The 12,977-nt window shown below is 43.3% G+C and overlaps 1 non-coding gene across 1 annotated transcript; it reads right to left on the bottom strand.

Moving 5' to 3' along the window:
• Positions 1–11,477: 11,477 nt before the first annotated feature.
• On the bottom strand, positions 11,478–11,549 carry Trnam-cau. The gene has a single exon. It is a non-coding gene; the product is annotated as a tRNA-Met (tRNA).
• Between the last annotated feature and the right edge of the window lie 1,428 nt (positions 11,550–12,977).

Below are 12,977 nucleotides of genomic sequence, written 5' to 3' on the forward strand. Positions count from 1 at the left end.
TACTGGCGACGATGGGGCCAACAAAGCAACTTTCAATAATATAGTATCCAACCCTATCTCTCTGCTCTTTCCTTTGGCTTCGTTGCTTTTCTTATCCCACATTAATCAATGTTGATTTCAATTAATTTAACCATCTCTTCACATTGTCCAGCCTTTGAAGGAGTGCGTGGGTGGGCGGGTCTGTGTCAATGTCTGTGTCTGTGTTTGTGTCTGTGTTGTTTTATTAAATGTTTGCCGGTGGTGGGCGTGGTCATCACTCGAGCCGCTAGCTGGCACATCCTTTTTATTAAAATTCGCAGTCTATAAATTGCTAAGCAGCCCATGTGGGATGGACGGTCGTGGGATTCGAGGAGAGGAGGAAATGGGGTATGACTGGTGCACATGTTTCAAAAGACGTGTGTGTATCCAAGACTTTTATGAGACAGCAACAGGAAATGCATGGAAATGGTATGGGCTGGGCCGCCAAAAAGGGGAACGTGTGTTTCTCCAAATGGAGCAGGTCAACCGAAGAGTTGTCTGTACATGTCTGAAGAATGCTTCTGAAACCTGGCATATGATTTGATAAAGTTACTCAACCTTGGTATAGAAACGCCTGCTGGTTAAAGTATTAGAATTTAAATATTAAAACTGAGAATACTATATACGTTTTAGGATCAATCTAGAACAGATGTGCACAATAAGCTTCAAAGAGCATCTTTCCATGCTTTGAAAAGCTCTCAATAAATGTTGTATGACTAGAACCGGATTCAATATTATTTTCAGTGCGAACTCAATAAAGCCATTAATATTATTGATTTGTGAACCATTTCACACACTCGATTGCAGTAAATTTGTTTGTGGCAAGGACCTGTTGTTCTGGCGACACATTTGGGTCCATATCCTGGCAATTTGGCCTCGAGTTTATGCTCTTTGTGGTCTCTCCAGCTCTAGATTCCTGCTCCATCTGCTTTCGCTCTTGCTCCTTTGCGCATTTCACAGAATTTGTGGCAGGATCTGAGGCTATGTCCTTCTTGGCAGGCACAGAATGCATGTGTTTCGATGGAGCAAGGAGGGCTCAGATGGATGCGCTCGTTTGTTGCAGTTGCCTGTCATTTTTATTGGTTTGTTTGCCTGCCAATCCGACGACATTTGTAGGTGGTTTTTATTGGCCACTGTCGCATGTGGAGCACTGAGATATGGCCACCATATTCGAGCCATTATGATTTGTTTTTGCGGTTTCTAAACTTATGATTGTTTTTTAATAAAGCTTACCACACATATTTAAAGTGATTTCGTGTATGCGTGGTGTTCTACATATTCGTTCTTAATTACATTCTTAATAACTTGAAATACCCTTTCCGGAAGTTTTCCCTTGTATATCTAACCCAATTTCTTACCTTATGATTTTAATTACTTTTTGTTTATTGCCTTGACCCCACAACACATTCTACAGCCATGCCCTTTCCCCATTAATGAAGAGCACACAGACTCGCCTCGGAATTAATTGAATTAGGCGCCCGGATAACGCCTTTATTTTTATTTCTCTGCGACCCGCGCTCTTATATTTATAATCCAATAAAATAATAAACATATCGCCTCGTCCATCGTTCAATTTACTTTCACACTTTCACCAGCTGACGGTGGCGAGAAGTTTTCCTTGAGACACGCCAACTTAACTAAATTAAGCCCCACAATTATTGGATGGCAGTGTGGATTTCCACACACATATACCAATAACCACTCGCCCCTTGCCCTGTGCCCCTTGCCCCTTGCCCCCCGCCCAGCCATTCGCACTTTTCTCAATTGTTTTTCGTTATTGCTGTTCGTTATTATATTTTGATAACATGATTTTGTTTACACGACAAATACTCACGTAGCAATGTTTTACTGTTATTGTTTCTGATTCTGATACGATGCTCACCTCTGTTCCTCGACTTTTTCCGCTCCACTGGCGCTTTTCTATTAGTCAGAATCATGGCTTGGCCACGTACGTAGACCCCCACTGCCACTTTACCCCCGCTGCTCCCCCCTCGACTTTCAAACACGTAGACCGGGCCACAAATTTCCATTAAAAACGCAAAAGGCCAACGCATAAATGATTGATACCAAAGTGGAGTGGGGATGGGGATGGTGATGGGGTTGAGGGTGGGGGAACGCAGTTTAAAAGCGCTTGAAGACGAGCAATTCATTCACATACCCATCCATTCATAACTACGAATTATAGTTTATTGTCGTCGTAAAATGCTCGCTTCTCTGTCATATGGCACACCTTTTCTAAGTACTGTTTACAGCCCGCAAAGCCTTCGATTAGCCAAATTGACTAGTTGCGTCCGCTGGAAAGGAACCAAGGCTTCGATCGATTCCCTCCATTATCCAGCTCCTGTTCCATTCATTAAGAAACTTGAGGCGTCTGCCGGTGTCTCCGCTGGCCAGACATTCGGCTTCCGCTGTGTGCCACATTAGTCTTATCCCCACCCACAGATTAAACAGGCAGCTCTGCCTATGGAGAACTCAGCCAAAACATTAACCCATTGAATACGTTTTATTGGCTAAACCTAACATTATGAGCAAAGAGTAGAACAAGAGATACTTATTTACATTGTTGCTTACTAATTTATATATTCAATATCACAACCTGGAATGTATTTATTCTGAGCTACTTGCGAGTTGTCTTACGGAGTTTCCACAGTACTTGGATTTCGCCTTTGCATTTCAAGCAACATACATTTATTAATTGGTATTGTTTTCGTGTAGCCGAAGAGGAGTGGTGGCGTGGTGGGGGATATAGATGGGGCATAAAGACAGTGGCGGCGACAGAGAGCGTCACATTGCTACGGGGATCGTTATGTGAATTTCAATTCGCTAGTGTGGGCTTTCTTACATTTATTGGCGTTACGTATGACGGCCGGTGCTGCGTTGGTGACGCATTTCCAACAACGTGACAGGTGGGAGCCATCGAAGGGAGGTGGTGGGTCCAAGCCAACTTTTTGTTGCGCACATTCGGATGGGGAATCTGTGCTTTGCCGGGGTCGGGAGCTGGTTAATGCTCCACCCGCCCGGTTCTAGTGTCGGGTTTATTTTCATTGCTCCGCCTTCGTCCTTTATTACGGACTTGATGCACTTGCAGCGCTGCGTGAGTTAAGTAAAAAACAAGAGGTAACGCTAGAGCCAAGTTCCTCGGTTATCAGATACCCATTACTCCGCTAGCGGGAGTGCGAACGTTGAACATTCTTTTTGCCCTATCGATAGAAATGTCAACAAACAAGAAAATCAAATCATTTTTTTTAAATGGTGAAAGCAAACTTTGGAATCTGCATGCTTAATCTCAACTTTCTAGCTTGTATAGTTACTGAGATCAATTCGGCTATTGATCCTGTTACATACCTTTCAACATATCTGGTACATCCTTTTACTCTACGAGTAATGGGTATAATAATAAATAAAATGGCAGAAGCATGCGAAATGCTATTCCGGCCAAGAAAGTTTCCATTGGTTTAAACTACATGTGGTTTCTTTAGTGTTGGTTTTGTGGTCTTTTAAATGTCGCATTCGGGCGAAAAGTCACAAAAGTGGAATCAAATCTGCGGATTCACTTAGCAATCAACCCCTGTTTGTTTTTATGCTCCTTTGAGAGGAAACAATTAAATGCGGAAGGGTTTCTCGTAGTCAAAGCCAATCTGGTTTATTTAGGACCAACTGAAAGTAGTTAAACAAACAACTTTTAACCGCCACAAGTTCGGCTTTATTCGAGACCAGTTAGTAATTGGTGCATTGATATGCAGCGCACATAGATACTTTTCAGCACCTAAACACGATGCGGATAGGCCATTCATCATTCGAAATAAATCCCAACTAATCGCCACACATCACGTTGCCTCTATAAGAATGCCACTACCTGGCTGGAACTTTTGGCTAACGATTCTTTGCATGAAATTGCAAATCGTTTGGCCATTCAAAAGTTGCTAACTCCCCCTCTGTGTGTGCAATTTTTTAAGCGACTGACAATAACAAGAAAGGCGAAGTTGCTCGCGCGGGGGATGGAAAGCGTGGTGCGAGTGTGACAATTTTCTCATGTGGGGAAAACGAAAGAGAAAATTAAATTTTCAGGTCACGTAATTTGCTGGTGTATGTGTCAAGTTTGCTCTGCGTGCCACTGTGTGCGTTAGTTAATAAATATGCGCGCACGCGATGTAAAAATATGTAAATCCACAGGCAACGCACATATGGCCACTGGAATCGATTCGATATTCGAGCTGGGTTATATTTGTTTTCTGTTTTCGCACTTTACAGTTATGACCCAGTATTCATTCGTGTTTTGGATCTGTGCGGAATTCCCTAGGGAATACTGCCATTCAGCGGAGAATACTGTTCAACATAGCACAATCCCAAAGATAAACTTCAAAGCGTTCTCGATGACTTAAGGAAAGCAATTCGGGGGCATATCCTATCATTATTTGTGTAACACGGCAAGTGATGTTATAGCATTTCAAACTCTTTAATATTGGCAAATAACACATTTATCAAAATACCACAAATAGATTTAGGCTTAGTTCATCATAGACCGTTTAGGCCATACGCAATTCGCTTACCAAAAAAAAAATACATAACCAACCTAGCTGATTGCCGTAAAAATATGCATAAATATGTGGCAATGCCTTTAAGCACTGGGTGGCCCGAGAAGGCAGCTTTATGATTTTGGCCAGGAGATATGGAAATGGCTAACATCCCTGCCAAGCTTTCTTCCTTCGAGCACTTCTCCATCAGCGATTCCTTACACTTTTTCTGTGGCATACTTTTTTGGTTATTAATGTTAAAGTTGTTGTTGCTGTTTATGTTCGGTTGTTGTTGTATGCCGCCCTATCTGGCGTTGCTTTTATCATTAACTTTATGCAAAAAGTTTTCGTCCTGGTCGGTCCTTTTTCGGGACGATGGGTATTTTTTATTTATTTTTTTTTTACGTTTTTTGTTGATGCTGGCAGGCAGCATCATTTGCAAAACGACAAATAGTTTGGCTCACCGAACTGGCCATATGGCAGACAGGGCCATTGTTGAGATACCCGTTCCTTTGGCACACTTCCCTAATGTATCTATCCATCTCTCCTTGCAGTACAATTACCTCATGCAGTTTGATTATCTGCCCAAGTCGGACCTGGAAACGGGTGCTCTGCGCACCGAGGAGCAGCTGAAGGATGCAATCCGGAGTCTCCAGGTAAGAGCCATTCCCTCACAGCCATTCCATGCCATCCAATGCCATCCAATGCCATGCAATGCCATCCACCCTCGCATCTATTATGCACAATTTCACAACTAACATTACCGTCTGCAGTCTTTTGGCAACATTCCAGTTACTGGCCAAATCGACTCGGCAACGGCCCGGCTAATACAGAAACCTCGGTGCGGCGTGGGCGACCACAAGTCCGCGAACAGCTTCTCGGCGGATAACCTATATCACGACATCGGCCCCCATGTGCGAGTGCGGCGCTACGTCCTGCAGGGAGCCAAGTGGCACAAAACGGATCTTACGTGGAGGTAAGTTAAATTAAATTATTATAAAATGATTTTTTAGCAGCGCAATAGGAAGGGAAATGGGAATTTGTGCGGCATAATGTATGGTCTTTTAATAGACCAGATATTATAACTTATCATTATAGCATAACTATTAAGTAGCTTCACTATAGTACAAAAAGTCTTGTATCCCTAAGTTATTCGGATCATCTGATGAAGTTTCTCAAATGAAATAGGTTTCTTAACCTTGCTCCTTCTTAACCTGGCCACCCATCATTATGCACCTCCGTTGGCAACCCCCCATCGACTGGCTTTACTTTCCCTCCTGCGGATGTTCATTTCAATTAAACTGCATGCAGTTCATTAATTTTGCAGCGTTCATTTAGATGCGAATTTATAATTTACAAGGAGCTGCCAGGCGGACGGGGCTTCTTGCTCCCGAGAATCCTGTTTTTGCTCGGTTGTCCTGTGCATGCGGGCTGTCAATTAATTCAAAACTCAAACGTTGCGTAGCTTGTTAATTTTTATTACGGCCATTGCACTGGCCCCCAGAATGGGATTGCATAATTTTGGTGCCCGAGAGCATTGTTTTTATTTTTATTTTTATGCAAAACAATTCAGTGCGCTGCGGAAGCTTAGTTGGCTGCTGTTTCCCGGCTGTTGGCCAAGATGACCCTCTGGGCAGGAGGAACTCGAATGCCGGATGGTGGCTGGGGTTGCCTTTCATTAAACACTTTGCGCCAAATTGAATTTTACGATGAGCCGAAACGGAGGCGCTCTGATTGCAGCTGTCACTTTTAGTGCTGTGTTTGATTTTTAATGTGCAGCTGCATAATTGCGCTTGAAATATTAAACAGGACAGTGCGCCGGAGGAGTCTATCTCATTAGGAAAATTTCCAATTAAATTTGCATAGCTTCGAGGAGTTGGCTGGTCTTTCGCCGGCGAGTCGGCGAGCGTTGCATACTTTCGGGCTGAGCTGGCTAAAGTGCAAAAGCTCATCGCCACATTGCACATACGCCGTGGTGGCCCTTAAAGCTGCTGTTCTCTCCCCGTTCGGTTCATTGGGGTTCATGCAGCGATAGCTATTTAATTATTTCTTGTGTCGTCTACCCTTAATTGGCCATTAAGTGGCAAGCGACCAAAAGGGGCAGAAACGGCAGGACAATATTGCGACTAAATTAAAGCATTACGCAGCATCCAGGATCCAGGATCCAGGATCCCTGGATTCCCAGCCTTCCCGACATCCCAGCATCCCGGCATATCGGATCACAGCGGTGGTTGCTCGCATCAAATTGACTTTACATGAAATATACATATACCGATGAGGTTGGCGATGGCATATCAATATGTATTGACCTGCTTTTCGCCTAGCTGCATGTGTTCTCCTTAATTGCAGCACAAAGCGAACGAAAGCGAGGAGACGAAATGAAAGCAGGGTGGCAGTGGCTTCAGTTTGGCTGATTGTGTGCTGGCAAGTGTTTTTCCATTTCCGCTCAGCATGGAAATTGTGGGACGGAAGTCGTTCTTAGCAGTTTTGTACTCATTTTGTTTTCACCGCGTTCTCGCGAAAACACACAATGACAACATCCTGCCACAAAGTTGTCGCCATCTCAGAATTCTTTGGGATATTAACTGTTGGAATTGCTCTTGGCTGCACCGAGAGAAATACATTTGCAAAACTGCGTTGTTTACCGCTGTTTCTATTATATTATTTCCCAATTAAGAACTTAAAGAGGAAAAGTATAAACTTTGAGACAGTTCCTTAACTTATTTCAAACTAAAATTATTTATTAATACATTTCGGTTGCAGTGCAGCCACAAATCAAGTGACAGCAGCAGCTTCAGCGGAAGTGACCAAAAACTTGCACTTTGCTCAAATGTTTAAACTAAATTGGCAATTGTCCTGCAAGAGAATAGGGGGAGAATCCTTGTTTGGCAGTTGCAATAGTCGTAATGTGGCATTTACTTGGCTGCAAATGAAGCTTCGGCCATTGTGGAGTGTTTACTCACTTTTCCTTCAACTTAAATCTGCCTTAATTAAGTCAGTTATGCAGTCGAGCTCGAGAGTCGAGCTCCAGAGTCAACTTGTCAAATGGCTATTGAGGGGAGAATAAAAAAAATGCTTTTCCTTCACTCACTTCGCTTAAGTTTCAATTTTTCATTTTTCATTTCCCATTTTCCATTTCTCTCTTAATGCATCGGCAAACAATTGTCCAGCCAGGAAAAGTGTCAATAAAAGGAAAACTGGTCTTCGCACCTGTTGCTCTTTCCCATTTACCTTTTGTTCTAGCTTAACCGTTCGTAATTCTTGCTCTTTTTTTGGAGTACTAGAAAAATTGTTGGAAAAATTCTTTAAATATTGCGAAAGGAAAGTTTGCACGAGCTGCAGAGAGTTTTTTCTATTTGAGGGGAGGGTGTTTCGTTTTGACCAGTACTCGCTTGTTTCCAAGCCTTCTCTCTATTAGCAGTAACAATGTGGTCAAGAGCTGGCCATTAATTGCCGCTTTTTGTGGCATTAATAAACAGCAGTGAATGTGCATTGCGCACTTACTGGGCATTTGTTAGATTTTTAACAACATTAATAAAGTGCACGGCGAAGTCAAAGGACCAATGTGCCGAGAGTCCTTAACACGCACATTCTTGCGTTTGCGTTTATGCTTATTAGCGTGCATGCGAGCCATTAATACGGTGCACTGAGAGAAAAAGAAGGGAGGGACTAGCACGTGGGGCGACCTTTTAGCGGCAGCTGTATAAAGCGGAGACGTGAACGGATGTCTTCGGGCAAATGTCATAAAAACTATGAGCCACTCGGCAAAATATCGACCAGACAAGGACTTTCCCAAATGCGCCATCCTGCTGCCCATGTTACAATGATAAAAAGTAATTTTATGACGACCACTCGCACGCCCACAAAAGAAAAGGACCGGATCCTTGGAACAGAATGCAGCTCCATCTCAAACTGCATTACTTGGTTTCGGAACATTGTGTCCTTGGCCAGTTTGGTGTCCTTGCTCCTTATGGGAAAGCTTTTAACCGAAGCTCCCAGCCAAACCCCAAATCTTCGTTGGACCAGAGTTTAAAGCGTTAATGTGCACAACACAGTTTAAAAAATTTTTAGTTTTATTAATTCTTTAACAATACGCTTATAAGCCAAAAAACCGCATATAATAGTCATTTGCAACAGCTGTGGCATGTACAAATCAGCCAAAAAAGAGAGTTTGGCAAAATCAGTTTTGGATGACCGCACAATGGCAACTAAATTGTGGTGCGCTGACTTTCAAATGGAAGATACTAACTGCCTCAACTGGTGCAACATTCATCCCTCTTATATCGCCTTTATTTATAACCCATTTTTTATGATTTTTAATTTGCATAAAATAATTTGCTGATCAACAACAGCGTGCGTTTTTCTCATCATAATTTATTCGCCAGCCAGAGTAAATCACACGCACTTGGCCGAAAGAGATGGCAGCTGCGGCGTGCGAAAGAGAAGGCTGCGAGGAGCGAGCGAGAGGGAAAGGGCGTTTAATGCCGCAAACAGAACATGGCAATAGTTTTATGCTGCTTCAGCTTCAGCTTCTGCTTCTGTTCCTGTTGCTGTTGCTGTTTATTTTGCAGCAGTCATTTGCAGAGTTGCCTTTACTGCACTTTGTCCTTTATCCGTCTCATCCTGCGCGTCCTCCGCCTGTGACCTCCAACCCCCTCCCCCCTCATCTATCCTGGCATTCCTCCGTCCCGCCGTCGGTTCGCTGTGCATTTTTTCGGGGGGCGGCGCGGGCTAATGGGCGTCCATTGGCCATAGTTTTCTGACTTTTCGTATGCTGTCAAGTGCTCGGCACTCGAAATTATTATCTGCCATTAATCATGGCCATAATGTTTGCCAGCTATAAAACGGAGCAAGTGCAGCCAGAACGGCACTGCAACAGCGATCCGGACTGTACCCAGTAACTGCTGGCAGTAGGCGACTGGCAGAGGGCAGCTTTAAGGAACTTCCCGATGGAATATTACTATATAAGTACGACCTAAGCTATTCGGGCTAAATGGAATTGCACAATGAAAAGGCTCTTTTAGCAGGTGAATTTCAGGGCACGTGATGGTAAATTGAGTGGCATGGCAGGAAATCGAAAGCGGCTTATGCACAGTCTTTTAAAGTTCTCATTTAATGGAAGAAATGTGTGTATGCCATAGGAATAACTTTACGATCTGCCCTTTGGCGGGTCAGTTATAATTTCGTACATTGCTTTATTACTGTGACAATTATTTTAACTGCTGGAGATTTTTATTATGATATTTTTTTCATAAAATTTCGTATCTGTGTATTTTTTAAGTCATTCGCCACTTGTCTGGGCGTCTTTATGGGGCAAAAGGGTGAATAAAATCGAAAACACAGGGCACCAAAGAAACAAAAGTGCGCGTACAGTAGGGAACAAAAGCTGCTTGAGGTAAATCTAGCAAGTATTGTAAACTAAGCTCGTGCATAAATAAAATCCTCAATTTGGGTTCATATTAAAATAGACATTTTGTGCTGAGCTCAGACGGAGCTCAAGGAAACTGTGTCAACATCTGTCTGTGTGCGGGCAGTGTCTGTGAAAGGATTGCACTCGCACACCAACACAGACTAAGACACACCAACACACACCAGCACACACCAACACACACCAGCACACACCCCCACACACCCCGTGATATATCCAAATTTATGATGTGGCATATTTTCTTATGCTGGCTGGGGCCTTTGAATTTTGCATGAACTTTGATAGCATATAGCTAAGGGTTTCCTTTCGTTCAGCGCACACACACACATATATGTATGTATCTACGTGCAGTATATCCTTTGTCTTAGCGATTACTCCTTGAGTAGGCAATCCGATACCGCAAAAGGTGTAGCATTTCAAAATTTAATAACCAAGTGGGCTGCAGGATTGCCACCGAACAAATGCCTACAAGTCCCTCGCTTCCTGTTCGAGCTGCGGGCGAAGCAAATTCGAGCCATCGAATCCTCGGCTGGAGGATTGGGCTTCCGAGGGACGGAATCCATTGAAAACCCATTTGCCAACCGCCCGCTGACACAGCCGCAACAACAGCAGCTGGCTGGTGGTGGCTAAGAAGGGGCACTGGTGCGGGGAGGGGGGAACGGCAGGGGGAGGGAGGAGCGGATGGACGAGCGGTCCGCTTCTTTGTACGTGTCAATTCGGGGGCCAAGGACTGGTTTTTGCACACACAAAAAATATGTTAGCATGTCCAAATGTTTCGCTACCCTCTGCAGTCAAAATTGGTAACTTGGAGAAAAAATGAAGAACTCAAATAATTCCTATGAACGAAGAGTGCTAACTATTATTAAACTAAATAATATACTGTTATTGCTGTTCAACGTTTTTCATTTCTTCATTCAAAGATATGTATTATAACAGCTCTAGGAAGCATCCGATTCATTTTGCTCAGTGTAATGGGCTGGGTCTGTGTTTTTCCGCTGGCTACTAGTCAGTCAGGCTGGGCATTTGGTTTTTGTGCCACATCAGTCACTGCGCCACAGAAACATCAGGAGCAGCACAAACACACCCGCCGTTGCAGGACGTCCTTTTTGGGCAACTTAACACTTGCAGGCTGTCGCTTGGCCATAGTTGCCACCCAAAAGCACCCAAAACACCCAACTTGCCTCACAGAAGCCGTTGGTGCATCAATTTTGTGTGCTAATTTAACGTCTAATTTTCCATGGACAGCAAATGAGCAGCTTCAACTGGCGATTTTCGGGTGCCTTTGTTCCTCTGCTGTGTCAAAACCATCAAAACGAGATGACGCAGCAATTGAAGCCACGAAAGCGATTGCATTTTGTCACTTTTGTGATTTGACACTGAAATTCGCCCAACAAAACTTCATTAGTAGCTGACAGAATGTAGAGCGACCTATCATCGCTCACATACTTGCAGTGCAGTACTTATTTATATACACAATAAAAAATACATACAAATTAGAAAACAAAATATTATCACCCTAGCAGAGCAAGGTTTCGATCCTCGGACCTCTGGGTTATGGGCCCAGCACGCTTCCACTGCGCCACTCTGCTCACATGGTATGGATAGTATAGATTTCGCAATATCAGGGCGACACTCTGAAAATTAGCATAGAAAAACCAGATTTCATACTGACCAAACTAAAGGTTGGCGTGAATGTATGATAAGCAGTGATATCAGAACTGGATCCTATACGAGCAGATAATACGAAACAACAGGTTGTAGTTTGATAAATCTAACAGTGATTGGTAATGATTTACAATTCCACTTGAACTAATAGTAAATAGAGAAATATACTTAAATATGCAGGACAAATTAATAGCTACCTGAAAATGCAGCTCCCAAGGCTGCTCCACTTAAAATGTATCGGAAAATTGACATAAATTTGCAATGACACACAATATTGCCAGGAGTTCACCTTATGCCATGACGCAAACGCCAATGACGCTGACCAGGAACCCAAGCTCACTATTTATATAAACGTATGTGAGCATACATATGATCCTGCTGTATTATTATACACGTCTGTATGGCATTGGCATCCGCGTAATTATGTTTGCCTCCGTGGCCAGGAGCAGCGGCAACCACAAGGATGCGGATGGTCAGGATGCGGAGGAGGTGGAGGAGGAGGTGGAGCCAACAATGTGTGGCTTGAAATTTGACACTTTCACAGTTGGTCAGTTGATTTACTCGACCCCGGAACCACTCCGCCACCCCTCCTGCAGGCTGTCTGCATTTTGTTAGATTAATGTCCTGTTCAATCATCAATGGTTCAGCGTACAGCGCCGTCTTTGTTTGTATAGCACTTGTTTATCGCTGTCCTGGATGAGCGGAGACCCTCGCAGGGCAGGAATAAGGGTACACGGAGAAAAGTTCTGCTTAAAAATTAAATAGAAAATACAAACGTTTAAAAATTCAGGTTAATTGTGAAAACAAAATAAGCACTTACAGTAAAGTGCTTAAAATAATTTAACAAAAAAACGTTATTAAGTAGGACTTCATATTTAAATTATAATGCAGGCTAACGTTTTTCTCAGTGCAGGACTGGACAGCGATAACGGTCATCGTCGGTGTGACTGTGTGCGTAAGCGACCGCTGCTTGTGTTGGGTTTCATCCTTCGGTTGTTGCCGCCGTTTTTCGGTTTCCTTTTTAGTCGCTTCTTTCCTTTCGTTTCCCGTTCATTTGCTCCATTCCGCTTATCCCTGTCCGTTTGGTTCTTCTGTTTACTGTTGTGCCCCGTGCATTCATCCTTTGCTTTGTTCTTTCGTTTACTTTTAATTCATTTAGGTTTCGCTTTGATTGATGACCACTTTAATTGCGGATATTAAATGACAAGCGCCAGAATCAAATCGAACTGAAAATGCAAAAAATGAGCTCTCTAATTTTCCGTCATTCTTTCCCGACTAGAACCGCTCTTTTGATGGTAGCATGATGATTTGCAGTAAACATGGGATGTAATAAACAGGGCTTTTCTAGGAAG

Source organism: Drosophila erecta, unplaced genomic scaffold, assembly GCF_003286155.1.
Source record: "Drosophila erecta strain 14021-0224.00,06,07 unplaced genomic scaffold, DereRS2 tig00000055-arrow-pilon, whole genome shotgun sequence".
In the NCBI taxonomy this organism is placed as follows: domain Eukaryota; kingdom Metazoa; phylum Arthropoda; class Insecta; order Diptera; family Drosophilidae; genus Drosophila; species Drosophila erecta.